We start from the raw sequence: 11,357 nt of genomic DNA on the forward strand, positions 1-11,357 counted from the left end.
GAAAATAGTTCCAGTACCACTGCAGTCTCCATTTCATTCCAGATTGGTAGACCCAGGGGCGTAGTAGCCCAAGGAGGTGTTTGAGGTGTTACAGCCCCTATTAAATGTATTCTCTAATAAGTAGTTGGGTACAGGTGCTTTCAGTCGTGTATGGTGAGGTGTCTGCCAGATTTCACCTGGGAATCTTACACACAGACGCACGCACGCATGCACACACACACACACACACACGCACACACACACACACTCACTCATGTTTGTTTTGCAGATCTTAAAACATGTTGGTTATTTGACAGAGTAATGAGTTATAAGTACCCCTGACAATTCCCAAACCCATGCAAGACTGCCCAAGGACCGCCAACCGTACTACGAGTTGGAAATGCACAACTCGTAATGCGGTCAGCATTTCTTTGCAATTCCCATGGCTGTGCCTGGAAAACAGGCACCGCAATGGGAACAGTAAAAATGTTCCAGTATGACAAGGATGTCCATGCCGTGCTGGAAATTTGTAGGGGTAGAGACAGAGGGGCACATGTGGTGCCCCCCTTAATGTATCCCCATGGCAGGGGGCCATGGGAGCCATGTAGGACCCCCTTTGTTCCTGCACCGCCAGCCCTTTCATGGTGGAGCTCCGCCATGAAAAAACTGAAGGTCCAGGAACTTGCACTATGCTGAGTGGGACCGTGCCAGTCCCCGCTCAGCGTATTGCTTTGTGGTGCTCCTGCGCCACTGTCAAGGTCTGCACTCTGCAGGATCGATGTGACGTGATAAAGCTCCACCTCCGGACCTCCCAAACACCCTGAATATAAAACACAGGGTGTTCAAGCAATACGGCGAGGGAAAAAACCCTAAAAGGGGAAAAAACCCGGGAAGGAAAGGGAGGGAGCAGCTGGGAAAAGGAAGCTGTGAAAAGAAAGATGCACAAGTTAATACAAATCTCAAAACCCTACTCTCTTTCAATTCTCACTGAAACAACAGACTAGAAGCCACCTGCCTTTTGCTGTCCTTTTGTAGCGTCAATCCAACATGCGCGCCTCCTTCACTCCTTCCCTGAACAACATGAAAGCCAGCATTATTATTTGTGCACACAATAGAAACTATGGTGTTTACATCTGTAAGGTATAAAACCTACCCCGGGGGAAAATAACCTCCCGCTCGAACCCATGTCCTAGTATATAGTAGACCAGCATAAATGGATTCCTTCATCCACTAATCCTGGTGAGTTCCTGATAGCAATAGCAGTGTCAAAATACCCCAAACACGGCAGGGCGTAGTTCCTGCACTACTGCCCTCCGCTTTGGTACCTGTAATCCACAATCACGAGGGAAGTTTTAAACCCCAAACACAGAAGGGCGTAGTTCCTGCACTACTGCCCTCCGCTTTGGTGCCTGTAGTCCATAAACGTTAACAGTACATTTCTAGAGCATTGGTTCATGACGGCAATGTGAAGGAAAGAACCCCCAACACTCCGCCACTAGACGAGTCCAGTAACCGACTAGCCACCAGCAGGTAAGCGAGAACACCCGCTTCCCCACAGTCCTAAAGTCCAGATCACAATCCTTGAATGAGCAAGCCTACTTCCTGTGAGCTGGGCTCACGAACATAAGACACCGGAGCGCCTGCCAAGCAAAGCGCGGTACTTTACCAGAATGCCGACTCCAACCGGGAAATCCAAACAAAGTTCTCCCCAAACCTGGCAGGTTGCAGAAAAGCGAACCGCCAGCGCCTCCGCGGGACAACAGGGAAGAATCAAGTACGCCCGCGCCATGGTCCTGCCGCGCTATAACACCGCGCCGCAAAGGATCAAGGGAATTGTAGTTCTTAGCCAGAACATCATGGGGATTGTAGTTCGGTAGGCGCAAGTCAGTTCCTGACAGTACGCCCTCCTCCCAAGCGCCTCCTAGGGCCTGGTTTGGACGGACACCTCAAATGGAAGGAACGAACTGCCCTTGGTGCGTGGACGTTGCTCCACGGTTCCCAGGAATCATTCTCCGCTGAATATCCCTTCCAGGAGACCAGATACCAGAGCACTCCACGGCGCAGCCTGGAATCACGTATGGAACGCACCTCGTATTCCACTCCATTTTCACCATCCACAGGCGGCGGCGCCACTCTGCGCGCTGAATGAGCTCTTTTCAAAAGGTGCACGTGGAACACTGGATGGATTCGTAAGGAGCCAGGTAGCCTCAATCTATAGGCCACAGGATTCACTTGCCGAACAATCGGGTAAGGACCGATGTAACGAGGGTGGAACACGCTCCTTAGCTTAAATCGAATGTTCTTTGTGGAGAGCCATACTCTATCTCCCACCTTAAACAAGGGACCCGGCCTTCTGTGTTTATCCGCCCACCTCTTGTACACCTCCTTTGCCTTCACCAAATGCTTCTGGACACCCTGGTGCACCTTTCTCAACGCCCGAATGTGTGCCAGGACGGAGGGATGGTTGGTTACTTCTACAGGGACGTCTACAGGCATGGTGTGTGCATCATAACCGTAGTTGGCCTTAAATGGAGACATCCCTGTGGAGCTATGCCATGCGTTGTTGTAGGCCAACTCCGCCATCCACAACAAATTCACCCAAGATTCGTGCGCCTCCCTGGAATAACACCTTAAGTATTTTTTCAGAGTTTGATTCAACCTTTCGGTTTGTCCATCCGTTTGTGGATGAAAGCTGGTTGAAAGAGCCGCTTCAATGCCCAACGCTTTACACCACATATTCCAAAAACCGGCCACGAACTGGGGACCCCTATCAGACACAATCACCCGCGGAAGACCGTGTAACCGTATGACCTGCGAGGCCAACAGCTGAGCCGTTTGCCCTGCTGTAGGGAGATTTTTGCAAGGGATGAAATGTCCCATTTTGGTCAGATTATCCACCACCACCATGATCGACGAACACCCCTGATCCATTGGTAAGCCTCTGGTGAAATCCAGACTTATGTTCTGCCACGGACGAGCAAGCGATGGCATAGGCATCAACAAGCCTTTTTGTTTGTTGTTGTCTCCTTTTGCTCTGGCACATGTGTCGCACTTTTGTACCCACTGGGCCACGTCCTTGGCCAAAGTTTCCCACCAAAAATGCCTTTTAAGGAGATACACTGTTTTAGTCACACCAGGGTGCCCGGCCATGGGAGCTTCGTGACACCACTCAAACGCCTTTCTCCTTAGCACCTTGGTAGGAAGGAACAAACATTTCCCTTGCAAGGGGAGCCCTTGTTTCAACACCCTTCCCGGAGCCTCAGCAGTCCAGAGCCCCCAAGCTGCCATCGATCTGGAGTTCCTGATTTCTTCCAGAAAGGTCTCGGCCCGAACCACACACAACACCTTGGCTGAGGGGATGATAGCATGCTGCGTTTCTGTCTGCTGTTCGTTTGGTAATTGTTGTCTGGACAGCGCATCGGCCTTTCTGTTGTCTGTACCTGGTCTAAACGTCACCACGAAATTATATTCCGCAAAGAAAAGCATCCAGCGCATTTGCCTTTGCGTTAGGTGCCTAGCGGAGGTCATGTATTGCAGGTTTCTGTGATCAGTGTACACTGTCACGGCATGACAAGCCCCCCATAGGTACTGCCTCCATTCCTGAAAAGCCCTCTTAATGGCTAGAAGTTCCTTCTCTGCAATAGTATAGTTGTATTCAGCAGAGGACAACTTTTTGGAGAGATAGGCAACCGGATGGAGTTGACCGGTAAGAGGATCTCGCTGAGACAAGACCGCTCCAATCGCTTCGTCCGAAGCGTCGGCCTCTACCACAAACGGATGTTCCAACACTGGGTGTGCCAGCACCGGCGCTGAAGTGAAAGCCTTTTTTAATGTCCGGAAAGCCTCATCCGCCTCTGCAGTCCACACAAAGGGTGCCCCCTTTCTCAGCAGTCTGGTAATGGGGACGGCTGTCTGTGAGAAATGGACTATAAATCGGCGATAATAATTGGCGAACCCCAGGAAACTCTGGACTTCACGCACATTCCCTGGGGCGGGCCAATCCTTTACCGCCTGCACTTTCCTGTCGGACATTTGTAGTCCCTTTGAACTGAGGTTGACCCCCAGAAACTCCACCTCGCTGACCCCGAACTCACACTTACTCAACTTGACATATAGCCGATTGTCTCTCAGTTTATCCAGAACCATTTTAACTTGTGCTGTATGACTTTCCTCGTTCTGTGAGTACACCAGTATATCATCTATGTATACCACTACAAAACGGTCCACATAGTCCTTTAGCACGTCGTTGATAAAAAACTGAAATGCCGCAGGGGCGTTGCACAAACCAAAAGGCATCACCAGGTACTCATATAGCCCATATCGCATCTTGAACGCGGTTTTCCACTCATCCCCCTCGCGGACTCTGACCAGGTGATAAGCCCCCCGTAGATCCAACCGGGTGTAAACCTTGGCTTCTCTCACCTGGTCGAGCAAAACAGAAATGAGAGGGAGAGGGTAACGATTCCGCACGGTGTTCCTGTTCAAGACGCGATAATCCACACAAGCCCTGAGATCGCCATTAGCTTTCGCTATGAAGAACAAAGGGGAGGCTGCAGGTGAACGGGATGGTCTAATGAACCCCAGCCGAAGATAGTGGTCTATGTATTCCCTCAAGTGAGCTGTTTCAGGCACAGATAGCGCGTACACTCTACAAGAGGGTATCGTAGCCCCCTCCACCAGATCTATGCGACAATCGTAGTCTCTATGTGGTGGCAGGGTTTCCGCCTTGCTCTCACTGATCACGTCGCTATAGAGACTGTATTCTCTGGGTAGTTGCACATTCGTTTCCACCGCTGTGGCAGCGGAATACGATGAAGACAGAACTGCGATGTGTGAGGAAGGATAGGGCACCATATGTGCTCCACAGATCTCGGGCACAAACCGGAACGTTTTGGACTTCCAGTCCACGACCGGGTTGTGATGACACAACCAGGGCATACCAAGGATCACCTCATACTGGGGAGCAGCTATAATGTTTAGCGATAAAGTTTCGGAGTGGACAATTCCCTTTTGTCTCACTGATAGCCCTACCTCACAGGTTTTTTCTGTGATCTGTCCGGATTTCAATGGCTGCTCATCCACAGCCAGTACTTCCTCCGGATTATCTCTAGGTACACGAGGTAAGGCCAGCCTAGACACCAAGCCATCATCGATAAAATTACCGGTGGCTCCGGAATCCAACATGACCAACACCTGATGGAACAGTTGCTCACATTCCAAGGTCATGCCTATAACCAGATGATATTCTGTCTCTCCTATCCCTATAGTAGAGAGAGAGGTGAGTTTCCACTCCTTCTCTTCGTCCACCACCTGCCTCTTGTCCTTGGCCTGTTCGGTTTCAGCCCCTGTGGTAGACACCGCCACTTTCTTGAATCGACTAACAACAGATGTCTTAGGCTTGGAAGGGCATTCTCGGACGTAGTGTCCTTTTTTACCACAGTACATACATAGCCCTTGGGTTCTCCGGACTTCCCTTTCTTCTCTGGACAATGGTGCTCTAAGCGCTCCTATCTCCATTGGCTCTGGGCTACTCTCCATTCCCCCTGACACCATACGAGGGGAACGATCCACATACAAGGAACCTCTCTCCCATCTTCTCCTGGAACCCCCTCTTTCCGTCATTCTGCTGTCCAATCTCAAGGCCAGATTAACCATGTCTACGCATGTCCTAGGCTGGGGATCCACCTGAGCTATTACGTCTTTTAGGTCTTCCTTCAAACCCTGATAGAAAAGGGACATTCTTTTGTCTTCTGGCCACTCAGCCTCCGCCACCAACTTATTGAACTTAGTCAAATAGGTAATCAACTCGCCCCTTCCCTGTCTTAACTCCAATAACTCTCTATCGGCGCTAAAATTAGTTGCCCTACGGTCAAACACCTTCTCGAACTCGGTTCTAAAAGCCGACCAGTCAGACAAGATGGCATCGTTATTTTTCACTAAAGGCACCGCCCAGTGGGCGGCATCCCCTACCAAGTAAGATATGGCGAAAGCCACTCGGGAATGATTGGTTGGGAACGAAGCCGGTTTACATGAAAAATGCATTAACACCTGGGTCAAAAATACTTGTATTTTCCCTGGATCCCCTGAGTACCTTTCAGGATTGGCTAAAGGAATGGGCGGAGGTACCGTTACCTGTATGGAAGACGCAGCAGATGAGGCATTAAAGGGGTTCTTTGACAACTGTTCTACCTTGTCTCGCAGTGCGGCAGTTTCGGCTTTGGAAGAAGCCAACTCCTGCTGCACTAACACTAACGCATGCAACACATCCTCCATGGACGCCATTTATCAACACTACACCAACCGGGCAGAGTGAAATTCGTGGGTACTTGATTCTGTCAAGGTCTGCACTCTGCAGGATCGATGTGACGTGATAAAGCTCCACCTCCGGACCTCCCAAACACCCTGAATATAAAACACAGGGTGTTCAAGCGATACGGCGAGGGAAAAACCCCTAAAAGGGGAAAAAACCCGGGAAGGAAAGGGAGGGAGCAGCTGGGAAAAGGAAGCTGTGAAAAGAAAGATGCACAAGTTAATACAAATCTCAAAACCCTACTCTCTTTCAATTCTCACTGAAACAACAGACTAGAAGCCAACAGACTAGATGCCTTTTGCTGTCCTTTTGTAGCGTCAATCCAACATGCGCGCCTCCTTCACTCCTTCCCTGAACAACATGAAAGCCAGCATTATTATTTGTGCACACAATAGAAACTATGGTGTTTACATCTGTAAGGTATAAAACCTACCCCGGGGGAAAATAACCTCCCGCTCCAATCCATGTCCTAGTATATAGTAGACCAGCATAAATGGATTCCTTCATCCACTAATCCTGGTGAGTTCCTGATAGCAATAGCAGTGTCAAAATACCCCAAACACGGCAGGGCGTAGTTCCTGCACTACTGCCCTCCGCTTTGGTACCTGTAATCCACAATCACGAGGGAAGTTTTAAACCCCAAACACGGCAGGGCGTAGTTCCTGCACTACTGCCCTCCGCTTTGGTGCCTGTAGTCCATAAACGTTAACAGTACATTTCTAGAGCATTAGTTCATGACGGCAATGTGAAGGAAAGAACCCCCAACACTCCGCCACTAGACGAGTCCAGTAACCGACTAGCCACCAGCAGGTAAGCGAGAACACCCGCTTCCCCACAGTCCTAAAGTCCAGATCACAATCCTTGAATGAGCAAGCCTACTTCCTGTGAGCTGGGCTCACGGACATAAGACACCGGAGCGCCTGCCAAGCAAAGCGCGGTACTTTACCAGAATGCCGACTCCAACCGGGAAATCCAAACAAAGTTCTCCCCAAACCTGGCAGGTTGCAGAAAAGCGAACCGCCAGCGCCTCCGCGGGACAACAGGGAAGAATCAAGTACGCCCGCGCCATGGTCCTGCCGCGCTATAACACAGCGCCGCAAAGGATCAAGGGAATTGTAGTTCTTAGCCAGAGCATCATGGGGATTGTAGTTCGGTAGGCGCAAGTCAGTTCCTGACAGCCACCACCAGGGAATATAGTATAGGCAAAATTGCTTACAAGGGAATTTTTTTAACAGAAAGTTTTTTTTGAAAATTTTCTGTGAAACAGGAGGTTGATCAATCTTAACTGAAAGAAACTTAGGACCAACTTAAAACAATTAAAACCTGTTTCTCATACAGTTCAACATTTGATTAGTCAATAAAGTGGTGACAACTCACTATAGAAAAATGCTACACGGGAAGTAGTTTTTATGAAACAAAGTTTTTATGTATCAAATTTTCATTTCATGGGGTACAATTTCTTAAAAAAACAGTGAAAAAAATCAACAATAAACAAGTGGATAAGACATAGATTAGTTGTTCTTTAAAATCCACTTGCGTTATAGTCCACTCTTTTAAGTAATATCACAACGAAACTTGTTCACTGTCACCAAAGATAACGTTGTATGAAGTTAATCTGACAAACAAGAAGAGATGTAGACTGATATGTCTAACTAGGGAATGACTGTACCCTGGTGCAGCCGATGGTCCACCGCGGCATTGACTTTGGAAGTCATAATGCGGCGGACGGTGGCCCGCCTCCTGAGCCACAGCGAATCTAGCGGTCGTAAGACCGCCAGACACGTAATCAGGTCCCAAATCTCCCAATGTAAAGGATTAGTCTGTAGAATAGGAGAGAGTTATCAGACAATTCATCTCATTAGGGAGGGACACTATTACTCTACAATGCTCTGGTCATGTGTTTCTTTAAAGAAAACAACATATTAACAGTGTGGGCAGCGTTTAACTAAAAACAGGTATACAAATAAATCCATACAAGACTTGGTAGTTTATGGACCCTGTAAATATCATATACAGCTATTTTATTGCATGGAATCCTGCGTCTGTCACGTGGGCGTGTCATGTGATCCTGTACCTCAGTTCCCTTATTTGTACATTTTGGCAGGTCTTTGTAAACTACATTATAAAATGAATTTAAAGGACTCTCCCTCACATTTCCATACTTGACTCAGACTCAATGGCCGCTTAGCAGTTACCACATGTGAATATGTTTATTTTTACAACTGAGAAGCAATTTTGGTAACATTTTGAAATCATGATGTTTCTTTTGTTTGACTAACATAAATCATAGGAAGCGCAGTAACTATGGACTCCTTTAAACACCCACACCCTGTATATGTATTTTCAATTCTTCAAATCAGGCATGTTAACACTCCAAGAATTTACAATCTGTTTGTTGTTGCTGTCTCAAAAACACACACACAGTATTTGGCGCCTTATCAACTGCTTGATTAGTGCAGGTTGGCTGAATAATGGCCTTGCAATTTTGCACCCTGGATCTCATTTGGGCCTCTTCCCCATGCGGTACTTGCTAGGCATTGAAGAGTAAAGCTTTCCAATGTGTGGGAAGCGGGGAGGCTTTAGTGGAGTTCTTATGTCTTGTTGCCATTTGTAGGCACCACACAGCAAACTGCAAAAAAAGACAATTGATGGACAGAATGCAGAACATTGTCATTCATTCACCCCAGGACAGAGATCGGGGCTTAAATCCATTGTTTTTTTCCCTCCCTATGCCATTCCAGTTTGAACCCAGCCATATGCAAATCAGTTTCGACCCTGATCCCTATGGGAACAGTCCAGTCTGAAATGCCAGGCCAGGTCCTACCTGGACTGGAAACAAGCATCCTAGGATTGGTTTCAGGGTTTGACCCCTCATCAGCCAGGCTAGCTTGACTCCAGTGGCATGGAGAGCACGGGACCCACGTCTGGTCATACCCGTCCCACTCGGGGTGACAAATGCCGTACTTGCCAGGCATTGGAGAGTAAAGCTTCCCAATGTGTGGGAAGTGGGGAGACTTTAGTGGAGTTCTTCTGTCTTGTTGGCATTTGTAGGTACCACACAGCAAACTGCAAAAAAGAACAATTGTTTGACAGAATGAAGAACACTTTCATACATTCACCCCAGTACAGAGATCTGGGCCTAAATCCATCTTTTTTTCCTCCCCATGCCATACCAGTTTGACTGATTTGCATATAGCTGGGTTGGAACTGGGGTGGCGAAGTGAGCTAAAGAATTATTATGGATTCAACCCAGAACTGTGACTGGGGTGAGTGTCTGAAAAGTTTCAGCGCTGCGTTCATCATATCCTTGTGTTTGCTTTGTTCGCCCTAAGTTGGCAAGGGTATGCCCAGACGTGGGCCGGCACCACGAAACCGGTCCGTGGATGCTTGTTTTCGGTCCAGGGAAGACCTGGCTTGGCAGTTTGGACTGAACTGTTCCCATAAGGCACGGGTCTCCCTGGGTTTTCTGGACCCCCACGGGGGCCCTACAACATCGTAGCCCACGCCGGAGTGGTCCGCTCTCCTGCCGATCCCCTTAAGAAACTAGAGACCACCAGAAGCGCAGCTCTCACTCACCAGGTCGGCTCTGCAGCATGCGGGGCTTTCTTTACTTCCCCCGGGCCGGCTCTACAGCATGCGGGGCTCTCTTTACTTCACCCGGGCCCCCTCCTGGGACCCGGGACATTGCTGGGGCCTGAGAGGCTCTGGATTGATCGTACAAAACAATAACAACTGCCATTGCTGAGGACCTATTTTAAGGATTTCAATCTGAAACGAACAAGGTTATTATGAATGTGACAAACAACCTGCTTTATGAATTGCAACTGAGTTTTTTTATAATTCGTTTTCAGTGCTTCAATGTTTATACCATAAACTTCTTATGTGCATGGAAATACAAAAATGTTTATATACAAAATATACAAGACAAAATGAACACCACAATTAAACAAAACAGTTTAAACTTTTTTACGATTCACACACTCTTGGCCAATCAATCATACACCATTCAGACAAACAAACATCCTATGATCTCGATAACAATATCCCTTTAAACATGTCATATGAAAAAATATATTTCTTGTTGTATTACAATATGCGATTCTCCTATAGTCAGCAAAGTTGTAAATCAAATATGGAGCAAAAAAGTCTCTTAATTTTTTGACAAGCTCTGTTGGGGAATGAATGCTTCAATGCACCGAGATCAAGTTGGTCTACGCGTTTCAAACCCCGTTAGTGACCGGGGTTCTCCTCAGGACCAAAATTGTCACTACAAAGACAAAAAGATATAGCTTTAGGATTCAAACTGAGAGACTAAGAGACAAACAGCAACCCTGTTCTATACATTGGCCGCCTCTGCCTACCTTGCCGTGTGAGCCAGGCTTCCCTCGCAACTGAGGTACAAGAACCACTTGGAAATGAGCGGCAGGGCTGGGGGAAAAAAAGCAACACACAAAAGCCACTTTTAATCACTGCTAACAGACCTCTCATCCTCGTTCATACTCCTATGCCTCTATGGTTGTGCTTACCCGCTGTCGCTGAAGGTGTCTCAGTCTGCTTCAGTCTGTAGTCGCGTCCCTTTTGCCGGCGATGAATGTAGATTTAAGGTGTGACGGGACCGCTAGATGGAAGGGGCAGATTGCGTTAGTAACGCATAGCGCGTCAGAGGGATGAGTTTTAGATTACTAAAAAATGACTATGATGCGCATACCGGAGTCCTCGGTTTGATATGCTTCACTCAGGGAGGCTGGATGCTTCTCCCTCACCCATTCGATGGAAGTGCGTGTTGCAAAAGACCACTTCCTGGTTAGTGAAGAAGTACAAGGATGGAATTGTGGGATTTGTAGTTCCTTAAAGCGAAGAGGCTACGTGGTTTGGATGGGAGTCACAAACAGGGGTTAAGGGACTTGTAGTAGAATGTCGATGTATGTAATGTACCTCAAAATTCATGTTGTAGGCGGATGGTACCCATGTGTGGTAATCAACCACTAGGTTTATATATCTCCGAGATCTCATTCAAGCCTCTGGTGGCAGTATTAAATTTCATGATTAGGAGCGCTTCTCGCTGGTT

The 11,357-nt window shown here is 47.9% G+C and overlaps 1 long non-coding RNA gene across 1 annotated transcript; it reads right to left on the reverse strand.

Annotated features, from left to right (window-relative positions):
* Positions 1-9,870: 9,870 nt before the first annotated feature.
* Positions 9,871-11,072, reverse strand: LOC144792236 (uncharacterized). The gene is made up of 4 exons (XR_013602523.1): positions 10,998-11,072; positions 10,816-10,907; positions 10,651-10,717; positions 9,871-10,556 (listed from the first exon to the last, which is right to left on the reverse strand). It is a non-coding gene; the product is annotated as an uncharacterized LOC144792236 (long non-coding RNA).
* Positions 11,073-11,357: the final 285 nt, after the last annotated feature.

This window comes from Lissotriton helveticus, chromosome 11, assembly GCF_964261635.1.
Source record: "Lissotriton helveticus chromosome 11, aLisHel1.1, whole genome shotgun sequence".
Taxonomy (NCBI): Eukaryota; Metazoa; Chordata; class Amphibia; order Caudata; family Salamandridae; genus Lissotriton; species Lissotriton helveticus.